General features: G+C 43.8%; 1 long non-coding RNA gene across 5 annotated transcripts in view; it reads left to right on the forward strand.

The window, feature by feature from the left end:
* Positions 1-19,557, forward strand: part of LOC107051742 — a 58,738-nt gene that overhangs the window by 1,656 nt on the left and 37,525 nt on the right. For 4 of the 5 annotated variants that reach the window (XR_006939295.1, XR_006939298.1, XR_006939297.1 and 1 more), the window contains exons 1-3: positions 8,418-13,252; positions 13,606-13,774; positions 14,213-14,298. This is a non-coding gene — a long non-coding RNA (uncharacterized LOC107051742). Of the gene's footprint in view, positions 1-8,417; positions 13,253-13,605; positions 13,775-14,212; positions 14,299-19,557 lie in introns of those variants that run through there. The other variant, XR_006939296.1, reaches the window with a different exon arrangement.

The following is a 19,557-nucleotide window of genomic DNA, read 5'->3' on the forward strand; positions in this document are numbered from 1 at the left end:
TGGGTTAAAAGCGCAATTGAGTTTTAATTGTCCATCGCATCATCAGCTCATGGGGAACATTATACCTGCAAAACAAACAAAAAAAAGACTTTCTAAGACTGTTTCTAAGCCCTGTGCAATTTAAGTTAGATCCCGAGTGCTTCAAAGAGTTCAGTCAGAAGGAATCGGAGCTGACAGCACTTTATTTTTCCTTTTCTTTTTTTAAGTAGCTTTAATTGGCTGTTAAGTGTAAGCTTTGAAGCTTTGATAGAAGAAACGTTACAGGTTCAATTAATAGGGAAAATTGAGAAACAATCAGGGCAGCTTTAAATTAATTACTTAGACTATTTATTTTGAGCTTATTGAACAATTGTGTTATATGCGTAAGAGATTGAAATTAGCCATCTGGGCGAGATAGCTTTGACCTAAATTGACCTTCTTGGGTAAATACCTAGTTTGCCCTAATTCCTATGCTGTAGCCCTACTTCTACTGGCAGATAAGCTTAATTGGGAGTAACGATAAACATGCATGAGAAGTTCCACGCTTCTCTGCTGAAACTCAGATCACCCATGTGGGCTTCTAAAGAGAAGACGAAGGCAGTCACAAATGACCTAAGCTGTTTCTCGTTAACCCAAACAGCTCCCTGCTGAGTTCAGTTCTTTTATGGTCTTCTGTATAACCAGATAATGTCCAATTAAGGTGGATAAAATAAACCCTTACCCTGAGTTTAGCTTCTAGTTTCAGGAAAATACAGGCAAAGCAAGCAAGTTTATTCAAATTAATTAACTAGCATTAGATCTGTAGCACCAGCAGCACCTTTTTATGTTTTGCTCCTTTCTGCACTGCTGGGGGCTGTTCCAGCTGGAGCAGAGAAGGCTCTGGGGAGACCTGTGAGTGTCCTGTCAGTATCTAAACTGGGGCACCAGGAAAGAAGAGGGCGGACTCTTTAAGAAGGGTCTGTTGTGACAGGACAAGGGAAAATGGTTTCAAACTAAAAGAGGAGGTTTAGACTGGATGTAAGGAAGAGATTTTTTTACAGTGAGGGTGATGAGGCACTGGCAAAGGTTACCCAGAGAGGTGCTGGAAGCCCTTTCCCTGGAGAAATTCAGGGTCAGGCTGGGGGAGCTCTGAGTACCCCATCTCGCTGTGAGTATCCCTGTCCATTGCGGGGGAGTTGGGCTAGGCGGCCTTTAAGGGTCCCTTCCAACTCAAACGATCATGTGATTCGACGATTATAGTTTTGTCAAAAGAACGTGTGGAAATCTTTTGTTGGACCTCGCTTTCAAGCCATTTCCCTCCCGCTTTTCCCTGAGCAGAGCAGTGCGGAATGAGGCGGGCGTTCGGTGCGAGTAACTCCGGAACACTCAGGGACCGCTCCTCCAGGTGGTTCGTGGCTCCTCCTGCAGGTGTCACTCTGGCACTGTGCTATCAGTCGAACATCTTCATTCCATCCTGGTGGGACGGCAGTTTGCGGTACTCGCCAGCTCAATTAGCTGCCTCTTCATTGACTTCCTAATTAACAAATAACCGCTACTGTGACTTGGGTTCTCATCTCGGCCACGCTGTTTCCTGCAGACCCCCGTTCGTGTAAGATCAGTACTAGAACAGGATAGAAAGTGTGACTTCTTGTTGGATCCCGTTCTTAAGTACTCAGCACGATATCCCCCAAGCGTTAGCCGTGGGGACCCGGCTCTTCCTAAATTCGTTGTGAACGAACAAGTGGGAGGTGCCCCGGGGCTGCTTTTCCCACTGTTGGAATCTGCTCCCGTGGGAGAGCCCGTCTTGCTCTGAGCTCTCCGGAGCAGACAGTTCAGTGCCTGCGAATGAGATCTGTCATTAGTCTGACCTCAGCTGAGGAAATGCATTTGGGAGTGCCGGCGGAAGGTATCGCCTATCTTCCTTTGCATAACACCCGCAGCCTGGAGACTTTGTCGCTGCTGTGTCGGTGCATAGCCGCCTTATTTGCCTCTGTGTAAATACATTCGCGTTTTCCCTGGGGGTGGCAGGAGGTACGTCTCGTCCCAAAGTCTGTGTAAGAGCCTGCATCTCAGTGCGAAGCCTGTGAATAAAATATAGGCGCTGGTTTATGACCATAGCGATCGTATATTTATCCACGTGCGTAAAGCAGTTCTGAATGTACGTGTAAAAAAAGGCTTGCAAATGGCCACGGGTAGAATGCATTTACCGACTGCTACATTGGGAGATAAAGTTATTTAAAGCCCCTTGTTATCTAAACCTGATATATCCTCCCATATCTTTTCTTGGAAGTAGCCAAAGCATCTGTCAAATTAACTATTTCCACTTGCTATGTGGTGTAGCTACACGTGGGAAAATAAGGTTTACAGCTTTGTGGAGTCTTTAGAAGAGTGGAGGGGGGGGGGGAAATAAATACTCAGATAACCCTGATCCACGCACTGCCTTCATGAGAGAGCACTAGGAATGCAAGTACCTTCGTACGCATGATAACTACAGTGATCTTCCTACTGAGAAAGCCTGCTTTCCAGGCCTTCCTCCGTGGAGGTGCATCTTTCTCCCTTGCACTTCATCTGCAGGCTTTGAGCGGTGAAGTTCTCCGTGGTTTCCTGTACCGCTCTCCTCGGCACAGAACTGGAGCAGCTTCCAGCACTGCCTCAGACAGAACGCCTGACATCTGTCGTGGGGGCTCGGGCTCTCTTTTCCTCTCCCCGTGGAGAGATGCATGTGCGATGTGTGCAGTGAAGTGACTTGTTTCGGTAGGGCTCTTCCTTTTATTTTTTATTTTATTTTATTTTATTTTATTTATTTATTTATTGGCATTTCTGTTTTCTGATTCAATCCCTTTGGCTTTCAGTTCCAGCTTCTGAATCTCAGCATCTGTCAGTGGTGCGATAAATTCTCTTTGGTGATAAGAGAACAGCTGCCAATAGGAAGAGCAAGAATGGCATTTGGGCTTTTTCCTGCCATGTGAGAGCTTGCAGTCAGCAAAAATGCACTGTGCACACAATGGAAGAAGGCACCTCTTCTGCCCAGCCTACCGTTTTTTCCCTCCAGTGTAGCAGCATCTTTTCCATCCATGTTAAGCAGGCACATATGAACAATTGTGCAGCATAATAGAGTCCCAAGTCCAAAGGACTGGAATTAATTGACAAATGGCTTTTTTTGTGGTTGTTGTTTTTCTTTTTCTTTTTTTTTTCTTTCTGTGTAGATTCTGAAGGTGAGGGGACAACAAAGGAATTCATTGGAATTCATTTATGTACTGATTTTAGGGAAGGAGGAGATTTTTATGGAGAGGAAGAAGGTGTGGAAAGCTTCTGAATAATGTGGATTGTTTGTTACCTTCTGCAGTAACTTGTTCTGGATGAAACGGGTAGATTGATAGTGAGGAAAGAACTCCTTTCTGTGGAGTCCTGAATTTTAGAGGCATGTGTTTGGGGGTTTTGTATTGTTTTTGTTGGTTTTTTTCAGGTTTAAAGGTCTTACTAACTCCAACTTGCCTATAAAGCTTTGTCGCAGCTGGAATTTATGCCATGACAGAAGGCATTTACAGATGAAATATTTTGACTACAAGAGGTTTTGTTTCAATCTGTCATGAATTTAGCTGAGTTATTTACAATGAGGATGAAACTCCAGAACTTGAGAACTTCGGTCAATGTGGTAATTTCATTCCTGGACAGCTGTGTAGGTTTCTGACTCAAGTAAAGTAGCAACCAAGTCATTGCCATGAAAGCTTCAGTCTTGCCTCACATATCCAAAGCCTTGATATAATTTTTTCTGGAGGGGAACAATGTTAGTAAGACACAGTTACAAGGCAGAGTGGCTTTTCTGTCAGGTAGTCCTCCAGCTGTGTTTGATGCAGTTGTGCTTTATAGAACTGCTCGAACTGGAAGGGACCTTTGAGGGTCAATTAGTCCAACTCTACACTGGCTTCTCGCGAGACCATGAAGAAGGAGACAGACTTGATTTTTGATGATGTTTAAGCATCTTTTGAGCTGTGCAGGCACTCAAAATGCTTTCTTGGTGTCAGTGGGGGTTAGGTGCTTGTTCCAACACTTGTAAATCCAATCCATACTGTTGCCTAATGACTTCTAGAAGTGGTTGAGTGTTGTAGATGTGGCAGGAGGCTTGTTCTCATTCAGTTCTGTTGAGGATTTATACGTGTAAAGCTATTCGACCTTTATCAAAATCCACTCCAAACTTTTCATGTGTTCTTAGTTTGATTTGTGAAGAGCCATTTTAATCCTCAGTAAGGCCAGGATACTTCACATTTGGGATCATCTCACTCTACTTCCTTTAGATGGAGCAATTTTTAGTTCCCAGCCAGGAATAGAAGTGGCTTTGATCTGTCTGCAAGGGCTTGTTCATTTATTCTGTTTCTGTTCTATGGAATATACCATAATGCATCTTCTCCAGCTTAGACTGGGAGGGAGTTTTGAATCTGTAACAATCAGTCTACCTAGGCAGATAGACAGGTAGCCATGGTCAAAGAGTTCCTGTAATTGGTCGAAGGAAACATGGTTGCAGCTTTTGGTCTTGAACAGTTGTGAGTAATGAGGCATCAATATTTACAAGTTTTGCTGCCCTTTGTAGCAAGGGGTGATTTTTTTTTTTTTTTTTTTTTTTTTTTTTTACGGCAGTTTTATGGCTGAACGTTGAGGGCAGTGCAGGTCAACCTTTATCAGGAATTGAAGGTGAAATGAAATACTGTACTGCAGAAGGAGGTGAGTCACCCCAGAGCCACAAAAGTTAAGTTGTTCTGTCTTGTTTTTTCCTCAACTACCAATATGAGAGTATGCAAATCATGATTTTTTTCCTGCCTGTGCTGCTAAATGCCAAGATCTCTGCTAAGTGATGATTGTATAGGCTGAGAATTTGAGAAGTTAAAAAGGAAAAGTTTTTTGCCCTGCCACCAAAAATGTTTGGGGACAGAATAATTTGGGAAATGGGAAGGAAATAAATGTCCCATTTTGCTGACTGTGTTGTGTGTATCATTACCTACCTGCCAGGACAGTGTTTTCCTATTGTTGATTAGCTGGTCTTAGGAGATTTCAGCTTTTCTTCAGTTACCTTGATGACTAAAATTGGAATCTCATGAAAGTGATAGTCCAAAAGATATGCAATTAATGTTCCTCTTCTCGTGCTCATTTTCTGCCTGGTTAATTTAAGTTAAGACCATTTAGTACAAATACATATAGAGGAGATAACTTATCAGGAGACTTGGGAGGTCAATGGAAAAAGAAGGACAGTGTAAAGTAGCAAAATATTTAAATTGTTATTCATATTTATTTCTGAGTGTATTTTGTTTGTCTGCTTGTTAGGCAAGTAGATGCTCAGTCCCATCTCAATGTGATGCTGAGAGCTCTTGAGTGCATCTTTTCAGCAATTACTTGGACTAAAAGCTCTCTACAGAGAAAGAGATTGGTTCCCCACTTTCCTGTGTGTTGTCTGTTACACAACCTATTCCAGAAGTGCTTGCAGACCACTTGAGTTTGACCAGCTTTTAGAATTCTGTTACACTTCTGCCATAAGGAGTTTGAATTCTGCTACTCTCACCCGAAGTTCATCTTTATTCCCTTTCGTCTTCTCCTACAGTCTGCAGAACTGATGGATGCCTTCTGATGGTCTTCCCTGCCTTTCTCTGAGTGATTGAGAGATGGAAAGCTTTCTGCTGCACAACAGGCATATCACTAAAGCCACTGTTTTGTTAGCTTCTGCTGTGTCACTAGGAAGTGATCCTGCAAACATGTGAAGTGTGCCTCTTCCCTTTCCAACATCTTTTGATTCTCATAGACACGCTGAATGATAGGAGTGAGTTATGAAAGCTTACAGCTCACTCACTGCTCTGTGCTGCTGGGGGGGGGGGGGGGAGATTTTGAGTGGTAATTGGAGTGAAGCATGAATATTATAGAGTGATAGAAAGTGAGTGTAGCTCCACAGCTCGTTCACTTGTCCTGCAGCCATGAATCACAGCAAACATTGGGTTGGGTGTTATGGGCATTTCTGGCAAGTCAGTATCTTTTTCACCCCCCCCCCCCCATCAGCCTCGCAAGGAGCTGAACAGCCACAGATGCTTTCTCCTGACTGGAGCTGGAAGTTTGAAGGGCAGCTGAATTTGCTAATGTTCGTGCTTTGATACAGAGTGTGAGAAATGTTGATGAGGCATGAGGCTGAACAGCTTGCTCTATTGCTGCTGTATCGGCTCTGCAGTGCTGACAGTAGTTAAAAAAATGGCTTTGGTACATAAGCTTAGTTAATATATAGAACTTGGAAGACAACTAGGAACAGCTATGGGCATTGGGCACGGTCTCTCTCTGTCTCTCTCTTTTTAAAATAGAGTCACTTTCCTGCCCAGAACTGCACTTAAATTTTCAATCATTTCAGTGTCATTAGGGAAGGCTGACATTTTGGGAACGTGTGTACAGTATGAATATGAATAACAGCATCCATGCAAGGGGATGTGCAGTGAGGTCAGGGTTATTTTCCTGGATATTGGCAATGGTGACATTTTTGTTTAAAGTATAAAACATTCTGTCCTTTTTTGCTGAAATTTTAGTCTAAAGCATAGGCTCAGGTGGCATCCTTTAAAACCAAAGGCCCATTGAGTGGGCTGTGCTTTCTTGGGTCCTTAGGACACATCTGTGTGAACTTTCCTGAGGATACCACTGCTACAAGACAGCCACTGTACAACTTGTGAGTTTGCTCTCTCTATTCTGTTCTTGGTACTCTCTACAGTGTTCTAAGAAGGAAGAGCAGTATCTCTCATAGTTAGAAATGTGGCTGCATGTGGCATGAAAAAGACCCAACACAACACCACTGCCTCTTCTGGTCTGAGGACGTGCTGTCCTCCTTGGATTTATGCAGTCTAACCTGCATTCATTCAGTCCCACACTCCTGATCTACACTTCCATATCCAGAAGCTGTGCCGGTGGTTCAGAGTGTGAGTCCTCTTAGTTGCTTTCCAGATAGACGAGTGTGCTGCTCCAATAGGGAATGTCCAAACTAAGTGGCTGTGATGTTTGTCAGCACATGGAGATGCTTCCAGCTGGCATGACAAGCAGTTGGAGGATTAGCAACAAATGCCCAGGGAGAAAAGGTCCCTGTTCACTGCAAGGGAGTTGGAATAGATGACCTTTAAAGATCCCTTCCAACTCTAAGGATTCTATGACTCCTGCTATGCATTCATCTCTCTGTATCTTGGTCTTCTTGATTTTAATGTCAGAGTCTGTGGGATAATCTTCTTTAATAATATTTGCAGACACCTTAACTATTGATCAGGTGGTAAGCTCTGTCCCTAGAATCAGTGATGGATCCTCCCCTAGTGGCCCCACTGACTTCAGCGCTTCAGTAGGAGCTCTGGTTTTGGAGACAGAGTTCACTTGTGAATGTTGAGATCCTTCCTATGGAGTTCTGAAGTCTGTTCTTACACAATGCAGAGCACTAAATAGCAGAAGAGAAAATGGCTTTCAGCTTTGTTTAGCCACATGGTATTATTCTTGTGTTCTTCAAGTTAAGGCAACTCATCAGTTCTTGGAAGCGGATGCCAAATACCCACAGTATTGCTGAGAGAATATTTATCAGTATTTCTCCCTCCATTACATTCACTGCCTGCCCCCCCATGAGAGCTTCATTATCTCAGCGTAACTTCTGACATGAACAGATCAAACTTGATTCCCTTTCTGAATGTCAGTCTCTGGCTGTCAGTGGGAAGAGACCAACTGTGGTTGTATGAGTGCAAGTTTCTGGGCACGCCACGTGAGAGGGATTGGTGAGCTTCTCACAGGCTGCTGGAATGCTTTTATTGTGTTTTTGGGTTGGTTTTGTTTTTGTTTAGTTTTTTTTGTTTTTTTTTTTTTTTGATGGACTAGTAAATTATTAGGATGAGGACTTTTCAGGCAGGCTTGCCAGGTTTTCAGCAGTCTTCCCAGGCGGGCTGCCTCAAAAAGGTTTGGCACTGCATCACATGGAATGACCGATGATGTGTCATCTATTTTTAATGGGCAAAATGTTTTAATAAACAATCTCCCTCCTAAAACAGTGGATTTTAACATAGGTTTTAGCCTTGAGCCATGTAGCTACCCAGCTGTGAATTTTATAAGGCAACAATCTCCACATCATTAGATGTTATGACTGATACTCCAACTACTGTAAGTGTAACTATTTCCGTGCACTAAAAAAGTTTCAGATAACAGTTACAGAAAGTACAGCTCTGCTTGGAAGATTTCCTCACCTTATATATCGAACTATTTTCTCAAGTTATGAAGATGGGCTTTTACTGTCTTCTAGAGAGCCACATAGAATCATTAAATTATAGAATGGCCTTGGTTGGAAGGGACCTCAAAGATCATCAAGTTCCAACCCCCCACTATCGCAGGCAGGGCTGCCAATCTCCCCATTTCATACGAGACCAGGCTGCCCAGGGCCCCATCCAACCTGGCTTTGAACACCTCCAGGGACAGAGCATCCGCAGCCTCTCTGGGCAGCCTGTTCCAGCACCTCACCACTCTCATAGTAAAGAACTTCCCCCTGATATCCAACCTAAATACACAGCCACAGGTGTCTGCTTCTTCAACTTCTGCTGACATTTGTGCTGGATAGCTTTAATCACATAACCAGACAAATTAAAAAGTGAACATTATTTTCTTTCCACATAATTCCTAAATCATCAGTCAATCCAAATTCAGGTGAAATGTTGCACAGTGAGGCAAGTTCGATCTCAGCTGGGTTTTCCATAGTTGTATCACAGAAGAAACCTGCCTTGATTTTCTTGGAAATGTATGCAACCAAACCTAGGGATGAGCAATGATCTGGTGACCCCTGTTTGTGCAGCCCAAGAACCTGCTCTACAATGACTTCCATGCGACGGTCAGTAACTCACATATCCTTTCTGAGATCTCTTCTCCCCAGTTCAGACCTGCCACCAAGTTCAACATTTTGTCCCTCTCAAATATGACATACCTCTTATAAAGGCTTACTGGTCACTAAATCACAGAGTCCTTATACGTGAAAGCAAGAGGTGAGGTTCTGATTTGGCTTTTACTTTCTTGCATACTCTCTGAAATGTAACTAATTAATGAAGTGGATCTATTGTTACATTGAGCAGTATAATTGTATGGTTTTATAAACATCAGGTTATCCTTTTGACATCAGTAAAATGTACGTGCACTTTTAGTATGCACACCCTCTCCTCTCTTTTCCTGTCTCTTGTACTCGACCATTAGTGACAGAAAACCCACAGCCCTCAAGCACTGTGGCCTCTGAAGCTCTCAGAGGGATCTGTGCAGCCTCATCACCTCAATTGTGAGCACACTCCGTGGGGCTGGGTTCAGTTCAGCCTGGCACAAAGAATTCTGCAAGCTCTCTCTCGTGAGACGATCCCATTTCTTGCTGCCAGCCAGGCTTCCCTCAGCCCCGTGTAACCGCTGCCTCCACTCCGCACGTGATGTTTGCAAGGAACAGGTAGTTAAATGGCAAATAAATCTGATTTCTTTCAGACGAAAACACAAGTCGGGTACGTCGCTGCTTGTTTTTGCTTTGATGGCCGCATCTATTAGGCAGTGATTTCTGGCACTTCCTCCTTGCTGCTGTCACCCCTCACAAACCCCATCGCTGGGGGTCTGGTGAAGTTGTGTGTCCCTGCAGCAGGAGCCACTCCTGCCCCGGCGCAGCAAACCGCAGCACAGCACTGCACAGCCTGCGCGTGGATCCAGTTAAGTCTTGAAAGACTTTGTGGGTTATGACATTCCCCTAAATGTGCTGAGCTTTCTTTAACCTTTCATAAAACATTGTGATCTTTATGGACTGTATCATATTGTGCAGTAATGTGCTTTATTGTCCACAGAATAAGCTTTTCTTAAAGATAATTGGAAAGCTGGAAATGGCTGCTATCGGATGATTTTTTTTTAATACATTATTTCTGAAATGGGCCTGGTGTAATAATGACCCTATCTGTTCAAGATTTAAGATTTGTCTTGGCAGAGAAAATTGATCCATTTCACCTTTGTCTAATGGAAATTTTTATCTGGGATTATCTGTTTATGTAAATGAATGTTCCTCTGAAAAGAGAACTTGAGGGGGCTGTAAATCTCAGTGACACTTTAGTTTCATGGGGGGAAAATTGGAAAGGATTCTAGTATTTATCTGCCTGAAATTGGTTATAAAAACAAAATTATCTTCATGTACCTCCTGCATCTGATGTTTCCTGGAATTTCATTACCTTTTTGAGTCATACGACGTTACACTATATGCAGTGTTCTCTGTGATTAGTCCCAGAATTGTTGGGGGGTTGCATCCTAGCATTATAATTATCAGGAAGAGGCGGCCTGTTTGGGGCAGTGGGATTCTGATTCCGTGTCCTAATGGGTACCAATTAGCACAGCCGCATTATTCATACAGCTCAGTGCTGAGCATTGGAAATACACCACATGATGATTTTCCTTAAGTGTGTGTGGTTGTTTGTTTTGGTGGGCAATTGTATGTTTTTTTTAATAAACCGAGGAATGAATCTAATTACAGGGAAAAAGGTCTTTGGCTAATCAGCTTGTGTTTGCTGTTTGCAGAGCAGGACTGTGAATGTAGCATTTACACGAATATTTTGTACATCATCTTTAAGAGCAGTTTCCCTGTTAAAGACACAGACAAGGTTTCCTGCCAAGTTTTCTCTTGAAACCCAGATGACACAGAACCAAATGGGCTGGATCCTCTCTGTAGCAGCCATGCCGAAGTGCACAATTTTGGGTTGTGCTTGCTAGCAGTGAGCATGGCTCTCTAACACAGCTGTTGCAAATGCTCCCTCTTTTCCAGCACTCAGTGGGACTGACAAAGAACTGGGAGCGAGTCAATTTTAAACAGTGCTACACAATAAGATGCAACTTTTCCAATCAAGTTTTGAAGTTGAACAAGATGAAAACCAAAAAAGCTTTCAGTGGTGTAATGACATGATAGCGTCAATTGCGTGCGCCTGGAGGGAGCAGAAGAGCACACACCGGACATAAATGCGCACTTAACTCAGGAAACTCATAGACGTGAAGGTATGAAGTAGTGCCGTGTACTTTGAAATCTAATAAAGAGGCCTAATTTTTAGATCTCACTGAGAGCTGCTGGCTGCACAGAACCCTTGCCAATCAAATCGACCTTTTTGCCTTGCTTCCCAAGTAAAGGTGGGAGCTGGCTTTGACAATCATCATCCGAGTTTTTCCAGGTTGATTTCAATGGGAGTTTGGCTGAAGGCTTTGAAGAAGAGAAGGTTTCCCCTCTACTGTTGAAAATTGTGGTTGCAGCTGATACTGCATTGAGGTACAATATGATGATTTCAACGGCAAATAGTACTTAGAAGAAATTAAATCATCATTTATCCACAGCTTTCACTCTCTGCTGCCCAGCAGATCTCTCTTGAATCTTGAGTGTCTTTGTGTTGGTTTATTTTATTTCCACAAAAGTTCAGGCAGGAATTTTTCCTCCCCAAGTTCTTCAGTTTTGTGACTTTCTGCTCTGCATTTCAGGCAGTCTGCTAGAAATATACATTATTACCAGCTCATTAAATCCAGAATAAATGAAGTGGAAAATTACAGAACTCCATGGATTACAGTGCACCCAACTCAAAATAGAAATGTGTGATTAAAAACAAAATGGTTTGCATTTTGAAAATGCAGTAATAGTTTTGGGCCCAGCTGGCAAAATATCGCGAGATGTTTTTCAGGATTGGATCAATGTAAATGCAATCTCACTGTGGGTACTCAAGGTGGCCCTCTCCAAGTGCAGGATTCTTCTGGGACTGTACACTGAGAAATGGTGAAGGGAAAGATACATTTGTAGTAGTGTGATGTAAGATAGTTGAAAACACTGGTCAGGCTGATGATTGGACTTGGTGATCTTGAAGGTCTTTTCCAACCTAAATAATTCCATGATTCTACGAATGACATCATCATCCAGCAGTAAGACATTCCTGGGCAAAACCCTCCAGTCTTGAGGACAGTTTGGCTGGCAGCACAACTGCTCAACGTTAAATACTACCATAGCGGTAAATTAACTCCTTGGTTCAGAAGAAGCTGTGCATATGTGAGTATATGCATATGGAGAAAAGCCATCTTTAATCTCCTCTCTTTGATTTGTCTCCGATGTTTTTGATAGAGTTTCACTACAGCTGAAGGAGATCAGAACTGGTGAATTGTTTTTCTGTATCTTCTACATCTCAAAATTGATAGTGAAGAAGAAAATAAATGGTTAAGATTGGGGAAATGTGAAAAGACAGGTAGAAATTTTGCAGCATAAATGGAACTGGAGCTAGATTTCCCCGTGGCATTTACTCAGATCATTTGGGATCTGTAAAGAATCCCCAGATTTGCATAGATCGTATCATTCCTCATAAGGCACAGAAAAAGAGAACGTTTTACAAAGTGTGGAATGAAGTATATTAAACTTTAACATAAAAATGAAGGTTATTTAATTAAAAATTCAGAAGGATTCTTTGTTCTTTTTGCTCCACAACAAACATATGTCAGACTTCAGCTGCTGTTGCGTTTCGTGTGTGAGTTGGAACTGGAGATTTTTTTTTTTTTCCAGCACAGAATAAACAGTATTGCAGATTTGGAACTGGGGCTTTCTTTACTTCAGCTGAATTCAATGTCTACCTGGCTGCTGCAGCAGGGCACAGTAAAACCGCATCTCTGCCTCTTTTCTGCAACCTCGAAGAGCTGTTACGCACAATGAAGAAAGGGAGGGAAAAAAAAAAAGTGGACCATCTGTAGATGCAGATGGGGATCTGTGGACGGTGTACAAGTTGCAGTCACTGAGTGAGCAGAGATGCCCAAAATATGTCATCCAAATTGACCAATCAGGCTGGTAAAGGGAACATTAGCCTGTTTGGATGCGCAGCCACGCAGGCCCACCCCAGCAACTGTGCGGCTCACGTGGGCGCTTATGGACTTTTCTTCCCCACTGCTGCTCAGCAGCCGGAAATCAGAGCCGCTTCTGCCCATCAGCTCCAACATCCAAAGACCAGCAAGCCTTGTTTGTGTTTTGTGGACTGTGTTGTAAGAAATCTCTCTCTCTTATTTTTTTCCTTTTTATTTCTTTATTTCCCTTTTATGGTACAATGCAAGAACTTTTACAGTGATTGTATGCTCTGAGGCGTAGCTTGATTATGACGTGCTATGATGCTACAGTTAGTGAATAAATAGTTTGGTCTACCTATGAAAGGATGGTGTTGTTTGGTCAAGTAACAACCGGGTCTTCTTCAGTGACTTAGATTTCGTTTCCGTTCTGAAAGAGAACAAAGCCCCAACAAGACTGCACTCTTGGGTAATTTAATTCCCAGGGGAAAAGATGCTGTTTCTCTCCTACTCTTGAAAAAAGGTTGATTTAAAGTTTTGACTTCTGTGCAGATTGTCCCAAGCACACGTTGCCCTGCCTTGGGAGATGGGAAGAGTGCAATATTGGGAAATGGTGGCTTTAGCGATACTTCCTCTCATAACAATTTTGACTGGTGGTGAAGGGGTTACATTTGTCCTCTGCACACTGATGGGCCACCATAGGTAGATGGAAATTGGGTTAGAGGAAGGGACAACCCTCTATGTATACATTCCCAATACGAGGGTAAAAAAACCTCAGTGACTACTTAGGTGTTGGTTCTCAGGTAATAATTTTGCTTCCAGGACCTTTTAAAACCTGAGCCATAGCATGGGAACTTCCCACAAGACACAGACCTAGGCTGGAAGGAAGATGCACATCCATACCTCTGAACATCTTCGGTAATGATGTGGGGTGTGAGACTCAGACACCCATGGCTGCTGTTGAAACTCCACTTGGATTTTCAGATCTCAGGTAACAGAATCACAGCTCAGCTGCTCACACAGCAAGCCGTGACTGTACTTAGGCACACTGCATTTGTTTGCCCAAGTGTCCAAAGCCAGTTTGCAATTCCGAGAGCGCAGTTGTGGCCGTGGCAGATCAGCCTTGCCAGCATTTTCTCCGTTTGTATTTCACGCCACTCGTTCTTTTCAATGTGCCTGGTGTTTTGTGAGCTGTAACGCATCTCCGAGCCTGCTTATGCAGGGCTGCAACAAGCCTCCTTGTAATGCCTTTCAGCATGCCTCCATTTATATTAATTGTGTCACTAAAAATATTCCCTTTTACTTAGCACAGTCTGCCTCACAAATCATCCAGATAAGAAGACCCATATCCACAGTAGGCAGCGTTTTTAAGGCATGGATTTTTCCTCCAGTAGCTTTAAAATAACACCCACTCTTCTCTCTCTTGCAGGAATGGATACAGAAATCTGGTGCATGCTACTGGCTGGCTGCCTTCATTCAGAGCACAAGTGGCTGTACTTGCCTAGGAACAAAATGGTGAGTGCAGCCCAGAGTTGTTCAAAACTTTATCCTTAGGTGCTGCAATAGCAGTGAAAGGAGAAACCTTGGTCCTGTTGTGCTCGACCAAATATGCCACAGCGACAGTGTGTTTCGCTATGCATATGGGTTGTTTACTGCCCACTAACTGGAAACCCTGAAAATGCAAGAGTAACGTGCAGCAGAGTGGTCAGGCTGCTTTAGCCTCAGGTGAATGAAGGTTTATGCATCAGCCAGTGGCTGTGAGCCACAGGGAGGTGCCGTCCGAATTGTTGTCAGTGCTGTCTGCCCAGCCTCCAGGTAAGGAAATGGAGGCAGAGAAGTCACAGTGAGAACCAGCTGCAGAGCTGTATGTGACCCTTGAAGCTCTCAGTCCACAGCAACAGCTTTTTTGCTTTCCTGGAGCATCCAGCAAAAGCTTGTGGAGCAGTGCCAGTACCAACTCGCTGCAGCAGAGTCTCAGCGGAGCTCTCCCCTCCCACCCTTCCTGCTCCTCCGCTACTCATTCTACCTTCCCTGACTCCATGCTTTTCCCTTGCCTCCTCCCAATCTCTCCTCCCCTTCCCCCCCCACCCTCACCCAACAAAGTCTTAGGTTCTTCCTCCTTGTAATTTGTCGCTAATCAGCTGTCAGCGTTGGAGCAATGATGAGAGGTTCATCTCTTGCTGAGGGTAATGGCCTTAAAAGTCACAGAGTCAATGTCAATGGGATCGCTCCAATTCAATCAGAGACCTGAATGAGAAATGGCCCCCGCTGACATTAGCACTCATTTTGAGCCCAAGCATCTGGGCCCTAGTAAATAACCATCAGTGGGTGGGTCCGGGGGACAGGTCATTAGCCCCACGAAAAATAAATATCGTTTCCCTTGATGGCTGCGAGTAATTTAGCTCAGACGAGGAAATTTCACCCTAGATTAAGTATGATGAGCCAATATCAGTCAGAGGAGGCCAAACAGTGAGAGCTTGATGAGATAGAGGGAAATTTATATGCAGCTGGCTGAATGCAAGATGAGCTTAAAGAAATGATGTACTCTTCCACTTTTCGCCGTGTGCAATGCCGAGCGCCATGTCTCCTGCCACAAACACACCTTCCTGGCACTGCTGAGCCCCCAGGCTGTGGGCACACGCTTGTGCACAGCATGGCCTGACCGCCACCATCTCACCCCCACTGGCCCAGCTCTGCCTCCCTAAAGCTGTGGTTGGAGGCGGGGGGCTGTCCTCCAGCTATGCCCTGAGCACAGATCAGCATGATGCATTGTTCAGCTTGTTGGAAGATCCCCCAGGAGGACCCCAAGTACGGTTGGGACATGATGGGATGGACACAGGGAGCTGCAGTACCAGGGAAAAGCTGAAGCAGACAGAAATGAAATGGAAATGGTGTGGAGAAGTAGGTTATTTTAAAAGACAGATGAAGGAGGGAAATGCAAAGAGAAGGAAGCAAGAGGCATTGCTGCATCAGAATGGGCTTTGATTGCCTCGCAGGGAGGCATTGTTTTGGTGTTGGAGCCAATGAACAGTGATAAGAGCATAGGCCAGGCTACTTATGTGGCAGACCTGTTTTTGACCTGGATCTTTTTCTGTATGGTGCATTTCCTCATGCCTGGAAAATTGTCTCATTTTGCTCACGTTCTCTCTTTTACCCCAGTAAAATCTTTCAGCCACAGAAGACCAAGAAACAGGTGGAAGTCTTCTCAGAGCACGGTCATTTCTTGTACAGAACGCTTCCATTAGAAGCTAGAGATTTCTCTCTATCAGCTAACCCATTGGCACACTGTACTCCAGCTAATGACAAAGCATTTTCATCCCAGCTTCCTGTGAATCTCTTCTGTCACTGTGCTACACTCCACCACCAGCAGCTTCCAATGCAGCAGCAGATACATTTTTAAGGAAGCAGTGCTAACTGTTCATATGTCAGCACTTTTTATGCCTACCTGAGCAGACACAGAAGTATCTTTGTCAATATTCTACCCTTCATTATAAAGCCTCTGCTAAAAGCTCGGTCTTGCTGTTCTGCTGAAGGGTTACCAAAAGTGTGCAGAGCAACCAACTGAAATACCAGGGGAAGTGCATTAAACGCTTCACACTGAACTGGCCTAAAGACACCTGACTGCCATTGCAGAGATTTCCTTCTGTGTAGTAAATCCAGTGCATGTCTGATCAGTGGAACTATGACAATTTACCCCAAAAGAATATTTGGCCAAGATAGGGTATCTGAGATGAAGACATTATAGAGAGAGGAAGCTTGTACACAGATGCACCCTGCTTCCAGCCACCCTGTTTTTGGCTGGCCTTTACACCCTCGATATCCAGGGTGTATCTGCAGCAAGGATGACCGGCGTATGAGGTTGCCATGTCCCCAGGACCAGGTTGTCCTGCAGTACAGTGGTGCTGGGCAGAGGCTGACACCCTTTTCTGAGGCATGGAAATCTCTAATTTTCAACTTTCCTTGTTATCTCCTAGTGGTACTATATGGTATGAAAGGAGGGCTGCATATGGTGCAGGCAGGAGAGCTGCTTTGTGACTCAAGGTGAAGCAGTATATCCAAGAGAAATAAATGCATTGACTGAACTGTTCATAGAGATGAGGAAATCCTTGTATTGTCCAGAGCACAAATGGAGCGGGGAGGTCACCGTAACATTCATCTTGGAGGATGTTTCATGAGTGGAGATTCTTGGTGGTGAAAAGCATGTGAGCTTCTCTTCTCTCAGGGATTTCTTTTACATATTCTTTTCTCCTGCCTCTTGAACTCATCCTCATCTTGACGTAGCCGATCTGCATGTTCTGATGATTTTTTTTAAACTGCAATAGCAATGACAAAAAAGTAAAATAAAAAATCTGCACTGTGATAATGGGAAAAAATATCCAAAAGGAAGAGTTTGATAGGAAAGGATTGCTTTCAGGAAGCAGGTGTTTTTCTATAACGTGGTTTTCTTTGATTTTTTAAAAGTCAACTCTCTTCCCCGTGGGAAGGAGACTGCAGAAGCATGCCTGTCTGCTGCAGCACTGCCTGGATGCCTCATGTAGGACTTGCTCACACTGGGGACACGATCCCATTTGCAGTGGTATTAAGTAGATGAACTTCTCGGAGCGGTACAAGAGTCTTTATATGCAACAGCTTTTCCCCTCTCTCCTCCCGATTTAGAAAAAAATCCTTTGTCAGGACTCCTTTGAGCCTGAGCACAGTTCCCTTTGGAAGATGATGGTTTGCATTTGAAACTACTGCCAACAGCTTTATCTATCTCTAAGGATTGGTGTGTGGGGCGGGTCATAGCTATGGAGGCCTTCCGGTAATAAGGAGCATCTGTATAGCATTATGGAAATCACTGGAAATACAATGGAGGCAGAGAGATAATGTCTGTCAGCTCTTAACCAGGACAGAATTGTACTTCCTATGCAATAAGATACAGATAGCTGAATTTGGAGGTTTTTTTTTTTTTTGATTGTATGTTTCTACCATAAATTGACTTCTCCTTATAACAGCCTCCTGCTAGGATGCTGCAGCCCTAAATATCTTCTTTCTTGTATACTTAAGCTACAGTGTGCCCCAGTGTCTAGTATGGATTGCATTCTGACCTAGCACAGGCAGATGTAAAGTTAGCAGAGTTATAGCCTTTAGGCTGGACCTGGCTTTGGCCCCATGCCTGCCCTGCTCCCTTGCCAAAGCAGCATTTACCATTTCTGGTATTTATTTATTTTTCTCTCCTGGCCTCTGATAAACATCCTTCTCTATGATGCAGTATTTGTCTCTTGTTCTCTTGCACTGGTACACAAACAAATTCATGAACAACCCACTGACGAAGTCCTGATGGTAGAAGGGGTGATGATGAATTGGGAGCAATTATAGCAGGTATTGTACGTGTCCTACAGCTGACGCCAAACTTCCCTTCCAATGCCAGTTGCCTCCTATCATCTGGTAAATGGATTGGATGTGGGCTTCTCCCAATTAAAGCCAGTGAGGTCATATACTTCCTAATTACAAGCTAGCCCATTGTGTCTAAATGTGACAGACATGTGCTTGGAAAATTGCTTTTAATGCCTAAATAAACATGATGAACTAAATGGCAGATTTCAATCATAATTGGAAGTGCTCAGCCTCTTGAATTTTGCTCTGACTTTCTGATAGCCACTTGTACTGCCCACCACCCTCGTCTGGGGACATTGTGTTCTTGGCATCGCATTGCTATTGTGGGTCCTCGCCCTCTCCCTTTCTCTGGGACATTTCTGTAGCATATGCAGCATGGTCACACAATGGGGAGCAGTACCTCCCTCCTACAAGAGGAGGAGAGGGCTGTGGAAGGACAGACGAGTCGAGTTTACACCTGCAGTGGATGAGTGACCAGGTCTGGTCCAATACACACAGAGCAACACTACGCGGGATGGTTAAATACAGAAATTCTGCATGTTACTCAGAAATCATAAAGGGACTGCTGGCATTCTTGGGACTGGGAGGTGCTTCTACGTGGACAAACTGCTCACAGTTACTTAGGGAAAAATCCAGACTGTTTCCAGACAGACAAAAAGAGTGGCTCTGAATTCAGACCCCTAGCGTGACATCAATCTCCTGTGCTACAAGTTTGAAGAACAGAGGATAAAACCTGAGTCGATATTCAGGAACAGGCTTTCAGGAGTGTATGTATGTAAAATAATACACTTATGTTAGGCCAAAGGCAATTTAAGTATTACATTTTATTTCACACTGAAGGCAAAATGCTGTTTCCCAGGCAGCTTGCTATTGCTTGCATATGTATTAGTTTCTATTGGTAGTATTTCCTGCAGAATTATCTAAACTGACTAAGCCCTTACTTGTTATTTTCTTGTGTTTCATAATGGTTGACAATAACACTAACAACCACAAACGCTGATTGTGCTCTGCTTCTACTCCATTCATTGAGTGGTGCTTTGTTTCTATAAACTTGAGTCTGAGTAAGGCAACTGGGTTTATCTGCAGAAACCAATTTCCTCCCTAGTGGTATCTAAAATAGATGGTGTTATTGCAGAGTGAATATGGAGAAGACCATAATCCCATCATGATTTCCTACATTTGGGAGCCAGCTGCTTAGATGTGCGTCAGGCTTTTGCGCAGTGGCTTACGTGCTTGAGGGTTGGCCTGTAACAATATGCTCTGCCAACATGTGCCCTTAATTCTTGATATCAGATGAGTTTCACATCATGCTCAGCCCTGAGGCATTAACCTGATGAGCACATCGCAGACTTTTTGGGTTCAGCTGAATGCAGGCAGCTGGAAGTTCTTCCTAGCTCC

Source organism: Gallus gallus, chromosome 4 (assembly GCF_016699485.2).
Source record: "Gallus gallus isolate bGalGal1 chromosome 4, bGalGal1.mat.broiler.GRCg7b, whole genome shotgun sequence".
NCBI classification, from domain to species: domain Eukaryota; kingdom Metazoa; phylum Chordata; class Aves; order Galliformes; family Phasianidae; genus Gallus; species Gallus gallus.